Source organism: Stegostoma tigrinum, chromosome 5 (genome assembly GCF_030684315.1).
Source record: "Stegostoma tigrinum isolate sSteTig4 chromosome 5, sSteTig4.hap1, whole genome shotgun sequence".
NCBI lineage: Eukaryota > Metazoa > Chordata > Chondrichthyes > Orectolobiformes > Stegostomatidae > Stegostoma > Stegostoma tigrinum.
In genome coordinates, this window is record NC_081358.1 from 126,751,186 (window position 1) to 126,772,412 (window position 21,227).

A 21,227-nucleotide genomic window follows, 5' to 3' on the forward strand; every position below is an offset into this window, starting at 1 on the left:
CAGTTAATTAAGTGTTTACTTCTAAATGCCATTCTTGCAAAGCATACTCGTTAACCAACAAATAATTCTCCCTTGATTAGGTGATTATTTAGCACCTCATCTATATTCTGCTATTATCAAAATTACTGCCTGTCAGGGTACAAATTCAACAGCAGCCTTAAAAAGGAATTGGATAGTTGAAGACGGCAGTGTGTTAAGAGGAATGAGGATTTTTTTTCATACAGAAATGGTTAGCCTGTGGAATTTGCTACCACTGTGAAGACAGGGTCACTGAGTATATTCAAGATTTTAGAGATTTAAACACTTTGGTAAAAAGCAGCAGCAAGGATATAGTGTTGAGATAGAGGATAAGCCGTGATCAAATTGAATGGAGGAGCAACCTGGAAGGGCCAAATGGCCTACTTCTGCTCCAAGTTTCTACGTTTTCGAGAACCTGAAGGGGAAAGAGCAGAGGAGAGAGACTAAGATAACAAAATGTGAGGCTGGATGAACACAGCAGGCCCAGCAGCATCTCAGGAGCACAAAAGCCGACGTTTCGGGCCTAGACCCTTCGTCAGAGAGCTCTCTGACGAAGGGTCTAGGCCCAAAACGTCGGCTTTTGTGCTCCTGAGATGCTGCTGGGCCTGCTGTGTTCATCCAGCCTCACATTTTGTTATCTTGCATTCTCCAGCATCAGCAGTTCCCATTATCACATCAGAGGAGAGAGACTAACTGGTTTGCTGCTCAAAATAGAGTACAATCAATGGTCTGAATAGTCTCCTTCAATGCTGCAGAGTGATATAACTCCAACTGGATGTGAGTTTGCTCGCTGAGCTGGAAGGTTTGTTTTCAGACGTTTCGTCACCATTCTAGGTAACATCATCAGTGAGCCTCCGGTGAAGCGCTGGTGTTATGTCCCACTTTCTGTTTATCTGTTTCGGTTTTGTTGGGTTGGTGATGTCATTTCCTGTTCTTTTTCTCAGGAGGACGGTAGATAGGCTCCAAAATCAAACGTGTTTGTTGATGGAGTTCCGGTTGGAATGCCATGCCTCCAGGAACTCTCGTGCGTGTCTCTGTTTGGTTTGCCCTAGAATGGATGTGTTGTCCCAATCAAAGTGGTGTCCTTCCTCATCTGTGTGTAAGGATAGCCCACAAACCCACCAACACGTTAAAACAGCAGCTAATGAACTTAAAAGACCCTATACAGACAACAAGCAAAGCGAACGTCATTTACAAAATACCTTGCAAGAACTGTGACAAACACTACATTGGACAAACAGGCAGAAAGCTGGCCACCAGGATACACGAACATCAACTAGCCACAAAACGACATGACCCACTATCCCTAGTATCCTTACATACAGATGAGGAAGGACACCACTTTGATTGGGACAACACATCCATCCTAGGACAAGCCAAACAGAGACACGCACGAGAATTCCTAGAAGCATGGCACTGCAACCGGAATTCCATCAACAAACACATTGATTTGGAGCTTCATTTGGACCTTAGTATTTAGGCTTCTAAATCAGTTTCAAGCCCACAGTTACAAGTTTTGATTTATAAAGTTCATTTTCAAATTATTTCACCATCCTCTGAGAAAAAGAACAGGAAATGACATCACCAACACAGGAAATGACATCACCAACCCAAGGAAACCTAAACAGATAAATAGAAAGCGGGACATAACACCAGCGCTTCACCGGATGCTCTCTGATGTTGCCTAGAAAGGTGACGAAACATCTGAAAACTAACCTTCTAGCTCAGCCAGCAAACGCACATCCAGAACCTCAACCTGAGCTACAAATCTTCTCAAAACTCGCTATAACTCCAACTACACAGACACTAAAATGAAACATTTCCAAAGGTATCAAGCTGCATTGCTACTCTCCTCCACCTCTAAATTACTCATCAAAATATTACTAGCACAAACTATTGACATGCTCTACTATTTGTATAATAACACAAAGCACTGCAAGAGCTGGAGTTCTGAAACAAATAAAAACAAACTGATGGAGAAACTCAGCAGGTCTGGAAGCATCTGTGAAGGAAAATAAAGTTAATGTTGAGTCTCGTCATCCTTTTTCAGAAATACAGTTTTATTTAATTTCTTGTCTGTGCAAATGAAACTGTACATCATCATTGTGTGGAGCTTGGGGAGGTGGTGACATAGTGGTAATTTCACTGGACTAGTAATCTAGAACTTCAGGTTAATGTTCTGGGGACACCGGTTCAAATCCCACCATGGCTGATGGTGAAATCTGAAAGTAATGAGCAAAAACATCTGGAATTAAAAATGATGTCTGTCTAACAGTCAACTGTAATAAAATCCCATTTGGTTTACTAATGTCCTTCAGAAAAGGGACTCTGCTGTACTCACCTGGTTTGGCCTACATGTGACTCCAGACATTCAGCAATGTAGTTGACTCTAAGCTGCCCACTGGATATTTAGGGATGGGCAATAAAAACACTGATAAAATAAATCACTCAAAAAAATGTTTAAAAATTACTCAAGAGGCAGAGCTGACCTGCTTAATTTGCAGTGTAAGTGAGATCAATGCTTACAATGTCCAGTGAAGTTTTAGTCAGATCACATCTGGAACAATGTTTTGATTTTCAAAATGATTTGAGGTTCATAGGAGTTTGATATCTTGTTGATTTTATTCCAATGTGAGGGAAAAGAAAACTGGAAAAGGAACATGCGCTATCCTCGCTACGTGTTACTTTTGAAAAAATATCAAATATCATCCATATGTGCTTTAAAGATTCAAAGCGCTACAAATTGTTCAAATCACAAGAGGATGATGATAGAAAATTTGAAATTTTAATTCCCGTTTGAGAATACAGGACTGAGAGATTTACAAACCTCTTCTGATGAAAGATCATCAACCTGAAATGCTAACTGTGCTTCCCTCCACAGATGCTGTCGGAATTGCTGAGCTCTTCCATCGTTTTTATTCTCACTTCAGATTTTCAGCATCAGTCTGATTTTGCTTTTGTAATGCTTGTAATGTACGCAACACAGTTAATGAACTGATAGTGCAAGTGGATACATATGATATGCTAGCCATTACAGAGATGTAGCCACAGGATGACAGGAGGTATGTGACATTTGAGAATAATAAGAAACTTGCTAAGTGTGGGAGGAGTCACACGCATGGCTAATCAAGATGGAATTGGCCCAGCAGTTAGCGATGACCGTTGTTCAGGAGATCAGGATATATACAGTCTCTTTGGGTGGACATGACGAACAGTAGGGGAAAGCAGTTACTAGTGGTAGTGAGTTACAGGCCTCCAAACAGTAACCATAATATCAGCCACTTTTTACAAAGTAGAAATAATAGTGCTTGTGATAGAGGGACAGCAATAATTATGGACGATATTAATCTACACAAACTAGAAAAATCATATTGGCAACAACCTGAACGAGAATTTCTTAGAATACTTTCAGGATAGTTTCTCGAGAGCATATTCTGTAATTGGCCAGATGACAGTTGATCCAGTTTATAATTCAGTGAAGATGAGCAGCAGGTCAGATGACTGGAGAGAATACAAAGAATGGCAGAGAATGACTAAAAGGTTAATCTGACAAGTACATTGGGGCATAAGACGTAGCTAGAAATGTAAAGATAGCAAGATTATCAATAGGTATCTAAAATGGAAAAAAAAGTAAACTCCAGAGGATGAGAATGGGGAGTTAATAGTAAACAAAGAAGAAATGACAGACGTAAAGACAAACAATATTAATTCATTGTAACAGTGAATTTAAAAAATCCCAATTACATCCATAAAAGCATAGATTGAAAGACATGTGCATAGTTCATTCGCAACATATTAAAATGACCAAGCAACTGCTGTGATTCCATATAAACAGCCACATTTGAAAAAAACGTCAAGAAAGCTACTATTTTTTCTAGCATCGGGGGTGGGGAGATTTGAGGTAATATTCTTGTAAACGCTGACATATTTACACCATAAGGTTTAATCAGAATAACTTGCATTGCATTCTCACAGTCATCATTCAGAGTAAAATTTACGGGCTATAGTCGAACTGAGGAAGAAGGTTCCAGTTATTTGTTGGATTCAGCTGTAAGGTCAAAAGAACTGCTAGGAGCCACCTATCAAGTACTTTTGATAAGCAGACAATGCTATAAAGTACAAAAAATATCAGGCTATTTCCATACTGCAAGCACCAAAAAGCAGCGGTAAAACAAACCAAGTAGCACAACAAGATATATTTTCCTATTCGCCCTGTTCAGAGATGTTATCGCATGCCTCTAGAGCAGGGGGGACTTGAACCCAGGCCTCTTGGTCCAAAGGTAAGGACATTGCTACTGCACAAGAGGGCCCTATGAGATCTATTAAGTTTGCTCAAGAGGAAAGACATACACAGTCTCTGAGTTCTACAGCCGAAGTACCAAGTTAGATTAAGTGTTCAAGTCTCTGGAGTGATGATCTAAAACCACAAATAACTGACTCAAAAAGACAAGAACTCTGTTAGGAAGCAAAAACTGACATTTAACCTGGATCATTCACCCTTTCCATACTTAGGGATTCAGGAAGAGGTGTCATTTTTAGTTCACTTTTGATTTTGACAAAATTTAACAAATAATATTTTATTGTAAATTTTAAATACCACGGTGTTTACCATCGTGCAGTATTATCTACAAAAGTGCTTGGTTAATACTGACCTTAAATTATAAATGAAAACTCCCAAATGAGATGTATTTATGAGAAAATGGCATCTTAGAACTCAGTCTCCTCAAAGATACATACAAAAATTGGCCAAATTTCATTTATAAACTGAGACAAACAAAAACAGATGTTGATCTTGAGGCAAGAACACGGCTTTTATAGCACATTAATGTGAAAAACATCAAGGCTCTTCTTAAGACATGGCAATAAATGTCCTCTAGGGAAAAGCACACTCTTCCAAGCATGTAGCGCAAATTTGACACTCCTGCCTCCTCCCCCCACTCCCGTCCACACACACACACCCCGGCTCCATCCCCCCTCCTCCGCCCACACACACACACCCGCTTCCTCCTTTTTTTGTTCAAAAAGTATACAATTTATAGATAGTCAGTCAGCCAGCTAGCCAGCCAGTGGCATTTTGTAAATCCCTACTTTAGAAATAAAACAGGTCTGACTCCAAACCAAAACACAAACAGATTCTAAACAAGCACCCAACATGCATTGTCTGACCTAAAGTGCCACATTTACATTGATAAAACTTTCAGTTCTCACAGGCCAGTGCTTGAAAGGAATTCAGAGATTTACATGTACCTATTAATCAATTAAAACCTTTAATTAACCAATTAAAATAAATATTTAATGGCATCTTAAGTTTGTTTAGTACATCATCAGTGATGTGACCCTTTGATCTTTTAATTAAAAATTCTGTGTCTGATAGTCCCTCTCTCACTGACATCTGAAGGAGGAGTAAGACCTAAAAAGCATTTTCAAATAAACCTGTTGGTCCATAAACTGGTTGTAAGATTTTTGACCTTGTCCATCCCAATCCATATCACAGCTTCAATAAGCAACACATTCCTCTGTGCAGACTAGGCTCTTCAGGATTTCCTTTTCTGCTGATTCTTGCTAGTGGAACATTCGCAAGCAGTCCCACAGGAAATGTCAAGCCTAGGTGAGCAATGTCACCACTCTGTGTAATGGAAAGAATATTGTACTTCTGACCACAAATGACAGAAAGGCAATTCAAGTACATCAAGGAGTTAGCTTAAACTTTAAAAACACCCTCACATACTTCTCATATGAAAAACAGACAGGCTGCCTACATGTACAGACATGACCCACTTCTACCTACAGACTCGACTTTACGTGAAGTATATAAGGCTATATTTTCAGTCAAAATGCAGGGGGTCAACTTTTTCACAAGCAATATTCTGGCAAAGTCAAAATTCACCCTTTCTTTGTCTCTGTTCGAGAGCTGCCAGGTCAGGGACTCTTATCACCAACGGCAACAATAGTGCAAAAGGAGCCTAAAGGTATTTCATTGTTGAAATTTGTATTTATACATAAATAATAAACTCCATGGAGAGGCAGACATTAATCTGAGAGTATTGGCTGAATTTCGCAAGGAGTGGCAATCTCACACAGATGTTACAATCAGTGCAGAGGGGATGGTGGATCGGAGTGAAGATCCATCTATAAAGGTGTTTTAAAGAATCAGGATAAGACATGCTCGAGAGTGTGAGGGGTATGTTTGGTGATCAGTTTAATAGTTTCTCAGGAGCTAGTAAGGTATTCAATAGTCTTAACACTTCTTGAGTAACTATTCATTTCATTTCAGTGCAACCCACTGAATTCCGAAACTTAAATGAATACTTTCAGAGGATCCACGCATAGGGAATTCCCAAATGGAATCTTCAAATTCCCAGGCAATTCTTCAAAGTCTGGTATGATAGGTTTTCCACAAGGTCCTCTGTGCACAACTCCTAGCTGGACCATTACAATCAAAATTCTACTGTTATGAAATGAGTGACTCCAATTGTAATTGAGTAACAGTCAGTTGAAGTTAGCACTGGACAGGGTCAGATCTCCGAATAGGAACTTGGCTAAAATGCATCAGAATTTGTTCTTTTAAAAACCAAACTGACCATTTATAAAAACATAAGTATGAAATATTGCATTTCTTGTTTTAACAACAATAAAGTGCTTATCAACAAAAATGTAAATAGGACAAAAAAATCTTCAGGTTCAAAGAAATTTTAAACACATACTGTCGTAGAAATAACCCAAGCACACTTGATATATTGAACATAAACAATAGATTTGTGTAAGAATCAGTACAACTGCTGTAATTTACAAACATTGCTGCAATTCCAAGAACAACTATTGCTGAAATAGAGATAGTAGGAACTGCTGGTGCTGTAGAGCTGGATGAAGGGTCTTGACCCGAAACGTCAGCTTTCCTGCTCCTCTGATGCTGCTTGGCCTGCTGTGTTCATCCAGCTCTACACCGTGTTATCTAGTGCTGAAATAGAATCAATATTTTTATATTTTTAACAACTTAGGAGGAGACCAAAAACTGTTGTCTTTAAACTTCTCCCTTATTAAGGAGGGTCGCCGGACCTGAAACGTTAACTCTGATTTTTCTTCACAGATGTTGCCGGACCTGCTGAGCTTTTCCAGCAAGTTCTGTTTGTGCTCATGCTTGAAAGACAAGTTTGCAAAGACCAATTCAGTAAATAAAAGCAAAACAAAGATGAAGAAGCTGGATTTCAGTTTGGTATCTGACTTGTCTAGTATATCTAGACTTGTCTAATGTTAATTAGCTGAGTTTATAAAATTTTAATTAGATATGTCAGGAAGAACGAGGGTAAAGACCACAAGTTACACAAGAAAGACACTAGGTGAAATGACAGGAGATCCTGTTTTCCACAAGCATTTGGGATAAGTTGTTATTTAACACAGTGTGGAGCTGGGGGCACACAGCAGGCCAGGCAGCGTCACAGGAGCAGAAAAGTTGATGTTTCTTCAGAAATGCGGGAGGTGGGACAGAAGATGGACAGGTTGTGTCAGGTCAAAGAGGCGAGGATAAAAAAGGGAGGGAGGACTGTTGATGGGATGAGGCCAGGGGTTGGGAGATTTTGAAACTGGTAAAATCCACATTTAGGTCATGGGCTGTACGCTCCCAAGGGAGAATGAGGTGGCGCTCCTCTAGTTTCCAGGTGGCATCATTGTGACACTGGAGGCGGCCCAGAATAGACATGTCACCCAGGGAGTGGGAAGGGGAGTTGAAATGGTTGTCTGTTTGTTTGTGCAGTATACTAGCTTAAACATTCAAAAGGAGGTTGGATGAACTGGTGGAGGAGGCGATTGATACTTGTGAATAAAGAAATGGTTGTGATGTTGGATGATGTATGTCTTGATCACTTATCTCTGAAATTAATCTTTGAACAACGCTGGAGCATTAAACTGGAAGAGCACACCTCACATTTCGCCTCATGAACTTACAGTCCAATAGCCTGAATACTGACTTCACCAGCTTCAAAATCTCTCCTCCCCCAACCTGTCCATCTTCTTAATCACCCAGCCACTCCATCCTTCCCACTGACACAATAACCCTTTACCTGCACCTACTTATCACCATCTCTCCTACTCTTCCCCCCCAGACATATCCCCCTTCCTCTATTTCTGGGCTCTCCTCCCCCTTCCCAGTCCTGATGAAATGCTTTAGCCCAAAACATTGGTTTTCCTGTTCTTCGTATGCCGTATGACCAGCTATGCTTTTCCAGCTCCACATTTATTGACTCTGGAGCACTAATGATAGGTTCACTAATATCAATAATGGGTTCAGACATGGACAAAATCTCTCCCCCACTTTAGCATCTTAAATGCATCCTCTGATACTGCAGCATGAATTACTCCCTGCAGTCTGTACCATCAACACCTACAACAGCCCAACATTATCTGCATTCATTATCACTGCCCCGAATGTTTTCACTGCAGGATGCTATTCAGCCCATCATGCCTATAAAAGCTCATTAAATAGTGCCAATCTCCTGTCACCTCTCCCATAATCTTGCACATTACTATCACACAAATCATCATCCAATGCCTTTGTTTCAATTGATGTTTCACAATTTCCATCACATTTCCAGCCTGCGCATTCCAAACCCTAGCTATTCACTGAAGCAAAATAAACCTCACTTCACCCTTGCTTCTTTTGCAAATTACTCTAAAATTTTTCCTTTTACAAGCAGAACAGCTTCTCTCTATCCACTGTATCTAGCCCACTCATGATTTTAAAAATCTCAATCAGATAGAAACGTTAAAAATAGGAGTAGTCTATTCAGCCTTTAGCTTGATGTGCCATTCAATATGATCATGGCTGATCATCCTACTCAGTCCTCTGTTCCTGCTTTCCCCCCATACCCTTTGATCCATTTAGCCCCTCATAATTTATCTAACTCCTTTTTGAAAACATTCAATGTTTTAGTCTCCACCACTTTCTGTGGCAGAGCATTCCACTGGCTCACCATTCTTTGGGTGAAGAAATTTTTCCTTATCCTTGTCCTAAATGGCCAACTTCATATCTCTTGATTGTGACCCTTGGTTCTGGACTTCCCAGCCACTGCATTTACATTGTCTAAACTGCTCGTCAGAGATACCCTCTTAGCTTTCTTTACTCTAAGGAAAACAATCCCAACTTCTTCAATCTAACCTCATTACTGAAGTTCCCCGTCTCTAGAACCATTCTTATAAACCAATAGTGCATTCTTTCTCATGCATTCACATCCTTCCTATAATGTAGGATCCAGCACTATATACAATATTGCAGCTAAGGACTAACTATTCCCAAAGTCAACATTATGATGCTTACTTAATACATTTTGAAGATTTCTCCTATAATTTTAATTTAACATTGCACTCCTTTAATAGGCCATCCACCACTTCTTTACTGCTTGCTGAAGCTGCTTGCCTTTTTGGGTTACTATTTGATTTTTGCGCATTTACACATTTTTAACCTGACTACTTTGTCTGAGTGAACTTTTCAGTGTGAGTCACACTAGAATTAACTTCCGGACTGTGAAGTAAGAGAGAAATTGCTGGAAAAGCTCAGCCAGTCTGGCAGCATCTACAGAGAGACAGAGTTAATGTTTCAGGTCCATTTACCCTTACTCAGAAAATCTGGTCACTCCAGATTTCACTCCACAGACGCTGCCATTTCTGAAGACTTCCAACAATCTGGATGTAAAGCATGGCATTCCAACCGGAACTCCGTCAACAAACACATTGGCTCCAAGTCAATCTACCATCCCCTGAGAAAAAGAACAGGAAATGACATCACCAACCCAAGGAAACCTAACCAGATAAATAGAAAGCGGGACATAACACCAGCGCTTCGTCGGAGGCTCACTGATGATGTTACCTAGAATGGTGACGAAACGTCTGAAAACTAACCTTCCAGCTCAGCGAGCAAACTCACATCCAGAACCTCAACCTGAGCTACAAATCTTCTCAAAACTCATTTCCAACAATCTCTGTTTTTGTTTCTGATTTACAGAATCCGCCGTTCTTTAATTTTTTTCAGACTATGGATGTATTTCATGAAAATACCATAAATGTGTATCCTAATCTCTGTAAAGCTATTTGAGGAATAAAGCTATAAATTATTTGAATAATTTAACAAAAAATATTTTGTTCTATCCTGACATTTGCAGGTGTTTTGGGTGAGTAAGCATTGCAATGGATATAGAAAGCACAGGTAAGATCTAAAATGATGGGCATTCAGCTATCTCAAAACAAATGCTCATACCACCCAGTTTGCAATTATCTGTGAAATATAAACAAAAGCAGCACTCAATTTTGGAAGTGGCAGAAGAGAAGTTACAACAAAATAGGAGGACAGTGAAGGCTCAGCAATATTGTTTTAGTTACTAAAATAGACTAGTAGCAATAACAATTTGTAAAAGAGCATAGCTTGGATTTATTTCAATATGCAACCTCCATGTATCACACCCAAACAAAAAAGGGCCCAGACATTAAGGGCCAGAGATATTGGGAACTGCAGACGCTGGAAAATCTGAGATAACAAAGTGTAGAGCTGAATGAACAGCTTTTGTGCCCCTAAGATGCTGCTTGGCCTGCTGTGTTTATCCAGCTCCACACAGTGTTAACTAACTGGCACTTAACATTCAGTTGCAAATACCAAATCATAGTGAAGCCTTTCACAGTGCAGAATTACAATTACACATGCAACTTCAACTACTAACACAGAATACACCTGTACCATATTTAAAAAACCTGATAACTGACGCTTCTTTTTAAACCAACAGATCTTTTGTCAGAAGTCACAAAACACCAGGTTATAGTTCAACAGGTTTATATGAAATCTCACAAAGTTTCTGAGCACAGCCACTTAATCAACTGCAGTGAGAAAGGAGGGCACACAGACAGAATTTATAGGCAGAGGGATCAAGGGCAGAGAGGTCAAAAGATCATACAACTGGTAATGAGTGGAGAGTCAGATAATAAGTCTTTGCAGGTGACCAAGAGTTTTAGATTGAGTAAAATGTTTATAAACAATGTTAGTGCTATGCTGTCGTAACAATCAGGTAGAGCCATTGGAGTGTACAAAGGGTGACATCTCAGGTCAGACACTGAATTGGAGATGAGAGGCTTTGTTCAGAATATGTCTCAAGAGTTTTAACCTGGAATCAGGCTGGTTTTACTCCAAAGGCATGAATTTATAAGATGCCACACTGACTGATTGAGACTACAAATTGTGGTTTTTTGAACAAACTAGAACATGTCTGCAAATAAACAAACATCTTGCATGAAGTGATTCACCCCATACATTTATATGTGAGTCCGCATGTGGAAAGTGTGTGCATGTGCATGAGAGAGTGGTGCACGTGTGTGTGTGCGTGTGCGTGTGCGTGTGAAATTCACTGTACCAACTAATTAATTGTTACGATCTCTATCTTAATCAAGGTGATCCTGTCAAAACAGGAAAATAAGGAAGATTTTACAGATGCAGAAGTGTGTTGGGATCACATGTAATGTGACATGAATCGCAAGATCACAGCTGAAGACATCTTCATGGGAACAGAACTTAGAATCTCCAGGCAGAGACTGATATCCTTCTTGTGTATCTCGGAGTCCGCCTTGGAGGATGCTTACCCAAAGATCGGAGGCTGAATGCCCTTGACCACTCAAGTGTTCTGACTGGGAGGGAACATCCCTGTCTGGCGATTGTTGTGTGGTGTCCTTTTTTGCATGGCGTTGTGAGAGCATCTCCATTTTCTTGCCAATATAATATGCGTCGGGGCATCCATACCTGCAGCATATGAGATAGGCAACATCAGCCCAGTCACAAGAGTATCTGCCGTGTGTGAGGTGGGTGTGTTTCCCCATGTGATGGCAGTATCTATGTCAATGATCTGGCATGTCTTATACAGACTGCCATGACAGGGTTGTGTGGTGTTGTGTTCAATATTGTCCTAAAGGCTGGATAGTTTGCTGCAAATAATGGCGGTTGTTTGAAGGCGAAAAGTGAAGGCATAGGGAGCATCTTGGCGAGACTCTCATTTTCAATGACATGTTCTTCTCAGCCTTCAACATGGCATAGTTTCTCTGCTCCAGGGAAGTACTAGACGACGAAAGGTACTTTATTGGTTGTACGTGTGTTTGTCTTCCGAGGAGGTCATTGTGGTTTTTCACTGTAGCACGTCAAAAGACGATCAATGAGTTGAGCATTATATCCTATTTAGAAGGGCATCTTGGGAGATGCATTTGTCCAAGAAGGAGTCTGATTCTGAAGAGTAGTGTACATCTGATCGTGGGATGGATTTGTTTGATATTGCTATGTAGTTGTCTCAGTGATTCCTTACCATGAGTCCAAAGGAAGAAAATGTCATTAACGTATCTGGTGTATAGCGTTTGTTGGAGGTCCTGGGCAGCAAAGAAGTCTTGCTGTGTCTGTGTGCTCTTCTCTCTCACTGCATAAGATACAGAGGCTGTGCTCCAAAAGCTTATGTGATTTCAAATAAATCGGTTGGACTAACATGTGGTATCATGTGCCTTCTGACCTGGTTCACCCCAGTCCACCAGCACCTCCATAACGTAACAGATATTTTGGCTCAGGTAGAAACCTGGTGGCATACCACAAAACATTCAAAACTCAACTACAAAGCAAATATGACAGACATTGTTTGTACATGCACAATATAGGATATTAGAACATAGAACAGTACAGCACAGAACAGGCCCTTCAGCCCACCATGTTGTGCCGACCATTGATTCTCAAGTATGCACCCTCAAATTTCTGTGACCATATGCATGTCCAGCAGTCTCTTAAATGACCCCAATGACCTTGCTTCCACAACTGCTGCTGGCAACGCATTCCATGCTCTCACAACTCTGTGTAAAGAACCCGCCTCTGACATCCCCTCTATATTTTCCTCCAACCAGCTTAAAACTATGACCCCTCGTGTTAGCCTTTTCTGCCCTGGGAAATAGTCTCTGGCTATCAACTCTATCTATGCCTCTCATTATCTTGTATACCTCAATTAGGTCCCCTCTCCTCCTCCTTTTCTCCAATGAAAAAAGTCCGAGCTCAGTCAACCTCTCTTCATAAGATAAGCCCTCCAGTCCAGGCAGCATCCTAGTAAACCTCCTCTGAACCCTCTCCAAAGCATCCACATCTTTCCTATAATAGGGCGACCAGAACTGGATGCAGTATTCCAAGTGCGGTCTAACCAAAGTTTTATAGAGCTGCAACAAGATCTCACGACTCTTAAACTCAATCCCTCTGTTAATGAAAGCCAAAACACCATATGCTTTCTTAACAACCCTGTCCACTTGGGTGGCCATTTTAAGGGATCTATGTATCTGCACACCAAGATCCCTCTGTTCCTCCACACTGCCAAGAATCCTATCCTTAATCCTGTACTCAGCTTTCAAATTCGACCTTCCAAAATGCATCACCTCGCATTTATCTTTCAAATATATGCCTCACAGGTCTAAGCCAGCATTTATTGCCCAAGCTTAATTGTCCTTGGGAAGTTGGTGGTGGGTTGTCTTCTTGAACCATTGCAATCCGTGTGGTGTAGGTACACCCATAATGTTGAAAGGGAGGGAGTTCCAGGACAGCGACAGTGAAGAAACGGTCATATATTTACAAGGTCAGGAAAGTGAGTGGTTTGCAGGGGTGGCGGTGTTCCCATGTATCTTTTGCCCTTGTCTTTCTAGATGTAAGGGATTGCGGGTTTCAAAGTTTCTGTCTCTGTTGAATTGCCAAGATGGTACAGAACGTATACTCTATTCATTAGTGATAAACAGTGCGAACGTGTAGAATCCATTAACATGCAGGTTAAGACCCTAAAGTATTACAAATGAAGCCAGTACCAAGATACAAGTCTTATAATACTGATTTCATTCCAAAAGTTCATTGTTGTAGCTACATCCAAATTGGCAAAGAAAGCACAGTAACTCCTATGAAGATACTGACTAATGTATAAATGGAAAAAGCAAGTTTAAACCCGTGCCAGACAACTCTGTATCTTTTCTTTGAATTCAATCATGTGGATGTCACTGGCTGGGCCAGCATTTATTGCCTACCCCATATTGCCCTTGATGTGGCGGCGATAAGCTGCCTCTTTGAACTTCTGCATTCCATGTGTTCTAGGTTAGCCCATGTTCCCAATAAGCCAAATGGATAGCAGAAACGTATAATAATGGGTTAGACAAATCACTATCATTTATTTTTCAGACTTCACTGATTTGTTGTAAATGTGACCATTAGTACAAATGCCTCATTTTGGTCATAACATTAACTACCACAATGATTATTTGTGTATATGTATGCTTGCAGGACGGCATAACTAATTCCAGTTTAATTATGCAATGACTCAACTATCACAACATACCTTCACTAAAGGTCTGCAGTGCTGTGAAGAGGTTTCATTCAAGTACACATTGAAATGCACAATTCCTCTTTTGCTTAATAACCTTCTTTCTCATCAGGCAGATTGACAGGATCCTGTGTATTAGGCAGCAGGGACAAGCTTCAGTCAGGCTCCATCACAGACTTTTAAATTACTGCACAATTGTTCTGTATAGAGCTGGGCTGAAGGACAGAACCTAGAAATGCTGAATACATGCAATTATAGCACCGACAGCATTCAGCCACATGAAAGTTCCTCTTGTTTTCAAATTCCTCCTTAGGAACAAAGGAACGGAGACAGTCAGTCAGCCTGTCGAGCCTGTCTCGCTATTCAATATGATTGAGGCTGATTAACACTTCAATGACTTATTTATCTCATCCCTATAACCCTCTATGCCACCATTAATCAGAAATTTATCAATCTCTACCGTAAACATACTCAAAGACTGCACTTCCACACAACTTTGTGATAAAGAATTCCAAAGATTCACAACTCTCCAAATTAATTAACATTCTGATCTTGTCAGACTCCAACATTACTATAGCAAGGTGGCAAAGTGTGGAGCTGGATGAACACAGCAGGCCAAGTAGCATCTTAGGAGCACAAAAGCTGATGTTTCGGGCTTCATCAGCTTTTCTGATGAAGGGTCCAGGCCTGAAACGCCGGCTTTTGTGCTCTTAAGATGCTGCTTGGGCTGCTGTGTTCATCCAGCTCCACACTTTGTTATCTCGGATTCTCCAGCATCTGCAGTTCCCATTATCTTTACAGCAAGGTGGGAAGTGCTCAGGCTCTTGAATCAATCCATTCCAGATGGCCACTTCCTGTTTCTTTTCCTACCTCTTGTCTTCTTTTTCTTCATCTTCTTCCTGTTGGTGGTAACAGAGAAGATAAAGGCACGGGGGACAGGGGGAAGAAAGAGAGCCACAATGGGACCCTTGGTGGCCTGGCCTGGCATTGAAGCCAGGGACTCCTGGTTGTGGTTGGGTTAGAGCCGGCGCTCCAGGCATCAGCAAGATGGTGGCTGATCCAGTGCCAGGGACTCACAGTTGTGGTAGGCCCTGAGCAGGGTCTCCTGGTTATCGGCATGGAGGTGGCAGCAGCTCTCGAATGCAGTAGGCCCAGAGTAAGGACTCTTGGCTGACAGCTAGGCGATGGTGGCAGCAGAGTAGGGACTCCTGGTTGTGGGATGAGTGTGGGTCCAACATGGGACCTGGCATCAGCAGCCCACTGGCAGGATGGGCCCTGCAAAGAGATGGCACCTGAAGAGTGGCAACTGCGATGTTAGTGGGTCCAGCGGAGGTGTCGTTGATTGACTGGCTGAGGGCTCAGTGCAGCAAAGATGGCCGTTCTTTCAGCTTTGTGTTTTTAGTCTTGAAGTGTTTGAAATGCACCAGATTGTGGTGACAGTTGAAGCTTTTCATTGTATTTTGCCACGTCGTTCATTGCAAATTACAAGTGACAATTACCAACAAAAAAATAAGTGGCATCCCATTTATTTTCAAATGTTCCACCGGTTCTACATTCCGCAACCAAGGGAAACATCTTAGTTGTATCTACTCCGTTTATCCCATTCAATACTTTGCAAGTTTCAATGAAATCACCTCTCATTCTTCAAAACTCCAGAGTATACTGACGCAGTTTGCCCAATTTCTCTTCACTGGTTTGTCCACCATCCTGGAAAAGTTGAATGAACATACACTGCACTCCATCCATTACAATCACATCGCAAGGAGTCAGAGCCATCAGTCCAACTTGTCATGTACCCATCCAGACGGCTTTGAAGCAAGACTCCATTTCTCCCGTATTCAACTCATCTCCTGATTGATACCATGCCCCAAACTACAACTAAAGTGGGCCACTAACTTGTATTATCAACTGCCCCTTGCTGATTTTTAGCTTTATCTAAACAGATTCCGCACACCGTTCCAAACGGAGGTCCTTTACTAATGTACTGATCCCATCTCTCACTATCAACAAAACTCCATCTCCTTTCCTTCTCAAATGTCCTTCCTAAACATTGATTATCCTTGCATATTTAGTTCCCAGTCCAGGTCACCAGGCTGCCATGTTTAAGTAATAGCTACTAGATCACACTGGTAGGTCTCTATTTGTTCCTTGAGATGATCTACGTGTTGTGAATGCTGCATGCATTCAGCCAGCCTGCCCTTAATTTACAAACAAAAATAGAAGTTGCTGGTTGTTTAGCAGGTCTGGCAGCATCTGTGGTAACAATTTAGGTCCAGTGACCCTTCCTCAAAATTGCCCTTAATTTAGTCTTTTTGACATCATTCCACTTCCAAAGCCGACTATGTTCAGCATTGTTTCTCCTAGACTCCCTAGCAACTTTTCAACTGTCATCCAATTTCCATTACAGTTTGCATACTAATCTCCCAACATACTTGTCTGAACTCACACTAACAGAAATGGTAAACTTTCTTGTGAGGAGATAAATCCCAGTCCCATTAAAGTATAACACATCTAGTTTCTACACCTCCCACCAGTCCCAGAATCAGTCCCAATTCCTCAGAGATCGGCAGTTCTCTAACCATCCACTCAGTTGATCAATCCTTCTGCTCTAACAGTCATTTAGCATAAGGCACTGGGAATAATCCTGGGATTACTGCTCTCGAGATCCTGCTTTTTAATTTCCTTCCTAATTCCCTGAATGTGCCTTCAGAGCCTCATCCTTCTTTCTACCTACACTGTTCATACCAACGAAGACTACAACTTCCAGCTAATCCTAGAAGGATGTCCTGCAGCTATGACATCTTGACCCTGGCATCAGGGACGCAACTCACCATCCCAGAGTCATACTTACTACCACAGAAATGCCTGTCTGATCCGCTACCATGCAATACCCTGTAACTGTTGCTTTTCCATTCTTCTTCTTCTTCCTCCTCCTTCATACAGCTGAATCTTCAATGGTACCATGTGGAACATCACCCTCACCAGTTTTCAAAATGGTCTACAAATTAGCAAGCACGATAAGGGGTCCATGGTGTGACTACATCCTGTACATGCTATTCATGTAACCCTCTAATTTACATATTCACAACAGTGAGTCCAGCCGCTGCTAAAGTTTTGAAGTCTGGAGCTCATGCTTGTGTGGATGCGTTCATCGGGAATAAATGGCTTGCCTATGACTTCATAAACACCATAAGGTATACAATCCCCTTGGCCCAACTGACGTGCCATCTCGTAACTCTAAAAATTTTACATCATCATGAGAATAAGTACGGGCTTTCTTTGAAAACTTAACAAGCTATTTCTCAGACAGACAGAGACAGAAAAGAAGTAATGACATAACACACACTAAACACCAAACATTCACTTTAAAGATTAGAAATACGGACCAAACCCAGTCATCAATCAGCTGCTTGCCCTGTACTCATGGTGTTACACCAATGCTCCCAAACTGCTTGAACTGTCCCAAATTCTTGGTTACTTACTCTGTCTCAGTCTTACAGTGTACATGCGACTCAGTGACCAGAGTCTCTCACCGTCTCATCTCTAATTCCACAGATATCTATGCTCCTCCAACACAGGCCTCTTCAGCATTGCCAGATTGAATTACTCGGTTACTAGACACATTGTCGAGGCTGCTCTCGAATTTTCTCAGCCTCTGTATCTCTCACTCACCTTCTTTAATTTGTTTTATGGTTATCTGCCCTAATCTCATGTGTCTCAGTGTCAAACAGTGTCACACAGTGTCACACAGTGTTATTGTTTCCCTCTTGGGAAACTTTACCCTAATGTCAAAGTTGCTACATAAATACAAGCTATTGTTACCATATTTCCTTTAGCGTAGATGGTTAAACAATAATCTAATAAAAGTCCAGACGCGTAGAGGTTCAGAGTTACAAAGACCTGAGAGAAGAAATTTGCCTCATTTCTGTTTTAAATGGGTACACCCAGGATTTTAAACAGCGACTCCTAGTTTTAGATTCTCCCATGAGGGAAAATCTTCCTCCCTCCGGACAAACCTCAGGGGATCTCTTTCCCACTGCAACTCTCTCGTAATCTCTTCGGCCTTGAAGCTGCTTGACCATGTCCTGAAGCAAACCAGGTACTACAGCCACATCACCTTTCTTAGTATCTGCCTATGGAACCACTACCCTCCTCCCTCCACATCTAACCTGTAAGACCCATCAGGACATTATACGTTTCAGTCAAATCTCCGCTTACTGCTTTCAACTCCAGCAGTTATAAGCTGGCCCTGTGCAACCTTTGCTCATAAGACAACCTGCCCACTCGTTTGCTTCATGGCAAGAGGACTGTAATACAAATACAGCGATATACTGCTAAGGTTGTATAAGCACTGGTTAGACATCATTTAGAATAGTGTGAGCAGTTTTGGGCCCCATAACTAGGGAAAGATGTGCTGGCAGTGGACGGAATCCTAGGGATGACAGACATGTCATATAAAGAGCAACTGAGGATTGCATCTGGACCCAATGCAGTTTAGAAGGATATGGGGAGATCTGATTGAAACTTACAGAATACTGAGGGGTCTGGTTAGAGTCGATGCGGAGAAGATGTTTCTACCAGTATGGGAGACCAGGTCCAAAGGGCACAGCCTCAGTTAAGGGGTCAAGCCTTTAGAACGGAGATGAGGAGTTTCTTCAGCCAGAGGGTGGTTAATCTGTGGAACTCTTACACAGGCAGCTGTGGAGGCCAAGTCATTGAGTGTATTTCAGACAGAGCTATTTTCTTCATTAGAAAAGGATCAAGGGTTTGAAGGGGAATAGAATAGGGGTTGAGAAATACATCAGCCATGATCAAATGGTGGAGCAAACCTGATCAGCAAAATGGCCTAATTCCACTCTTCTCTCAAATGGTCTTATAGTCATTCAAAGTATTAGACTCAGAAATGTTTTATCTGCTTCCAATCCATCTACCTCCTTTTTCTAAAGCAATAGGAGACCAAAACTGTGCACAATACTCCAGATATGGTGTCACCAATATCCTGTATAAATGAAGCATAACTCACTACTTTTATATTCAATCCCCCTCCAGGTAAATGGTAATAATACGTTAGTTTCCTAATTACTTGCTGTACCTACTAACATTTTTTAATTCATGCAGAAGGATACCCAGGTCCCCCTGTAATCTCTCTATAAATAAGCTTCTTTTTTATTGTGCTTGCCAAAAATGAACAATTTCACACTTTCCCATAATATACTCCGTCTTTAGCCACTTTGTAGCCTCATGTCCTCTTTACAACTTACAGTTCTATGTATCATTATATCATCAATGTGGCAGCCATAATTCCCAATCTTTCATCCAAGTCACTTATATACATTGTTAACGGTTGAAGTCCCAGCAATACATCTATCTCTGTTTCCCATTAGCCGGCCAATTTTCTATTCTTGTCAATATATTAACCCTTACATCATGAATTTTTATTTTCTGCAATAACCTTTGATATAGCACTTTATCAAAGGCCTTCTTGAAATTTAAGTATCATGTTGTGGCGACACGGACGTTGGTGAGGCCACTTTTGGAGTACTGTGTATGGTTCTGGTTCCCCTGCTATAGGAAGGATATTATTAAATTGGAGAGGGTGAGAGGGTAACACAGTGGCTCAGTGGTTTGCACTGTTGCCTCACAGTGCCGGGGACCTGGGTTCGATTCCACCCTCGGTTGACTATCTGTATGCAGTTTCTCTCTGTCTGCGTGGGTTTCCTCCAGGTGCTCCAGTTTCCTCCCACAGTCCAAAGATGTGCAGGCTAGGTGGATTGACCATGCTAAGTTGCCCGTAAGGTTCAGGGATGTGTAGATTAGGTGGGGTGGGTCTGGATGGAATGTTCTGTTCCACATTGTAGGGATTCTTAAAAAAGATTTATCAGGATGTTATTGGGACTGGAGGCTTTGAGTTACAAGGATAGGTGGTGGTTGAGGAGTGACCTTATAGGGGTTTAAAAAATCATGAGGGACATAGATAAGGTGACGAGCAAAGGTCTTTTCCTAGGCCAGGGGAGTTGAAAGCTTGAGGGCATATTTTTATGGTGAGTGGAGAAAGATTTAAAAGGGACTTTAGGAGCAACTTTTTCATACAGAGGGTGGTTTGTATGTGGAATGAACTGCCATAGCAAGTAATTGATGCAGGTACAGTTACATTTAAAAGAAATTTGGTCAGGTACATGAATAGGAAAGGTTCAGAGGAATATGGTCCAAATCCAGGCAAATGAGACTAGTTTACATTGTTCGGCATGGATGAGTTGGGCCAAAAGGTCTGTTTCCGTGCTTTATGATTCAAGGACACCCGTTCCCTTTTCCCAAAAGATTGACCAAACTATTGACTTGTCCCAGATAATGGGCTCCCTGATGAAGGGTCTAAGCCCGAATCGTCAGCTTTTGTGCTCCTGAAATGCTGTTTGGCCTGGTGTGTTCATCCAGCTACACACTTTGTTGTATTGACTTGTCCCAGTTGCCTTGAACTAAGTGCCCTGTCATAATGTCTTCAGTATTAGTTTCTAACATCTTCTCTATGACAATCCTGTTGGGAAGACTCTAAATTGATGTTGCAGCAATGTAGAAACCTGGAGATTATACTGAAGAAGAATATTAGGGTGCATAAATCACTGGAAGGGACAGACAGCACTAAAATAGAGAACAGTACATTCGTTGGTACAGTCAAGGTAAGGAGATTAAAATGTTCCAAAATCAGGGTTAATCTATGAATGCACAGAGTACAGTAAATAGATTTGGTGAGTTACAGACACAGATTGTCACATGGAGTTATGATGTTGTGACAATAACAGAGGCCAGGTTGAAGGTATTAAATATTCCTGGTTCAAGGTGTTCAGGAACAAGAGGTAAGGAAGAAAA

The 21,227-nt window shown here is 41.3% G+C and overlaps 1 protein-coding gene across 3 annotated transcripts in view; it reads right to left on the reverse strand.

Moving 5' to 3' along the window:
* Positions 1-21,227, reverse strand: part of ttc39c (tetratricopeptide repeat domain 39C) — a 111,191-nt gene that overhangs the window by 79,348 nt on the left and 10,616 nt on the right. The window contains exon 1 of one of the 3 annotated variants that reach the window (XM_048529950.2): positions 3,401-3,446. The exons of the other annotated variants lie outside the window; for them this stretch is intronic. The gene's annotated coding sequence lies outside the window, so the exon portion shown is untranslated. Of the gene's footprint in view, positions 1-3,400; positions 3,447-21,227 lie in introns of those variants that run through there. 3 annotated transcript variants of the gene reach the window in all.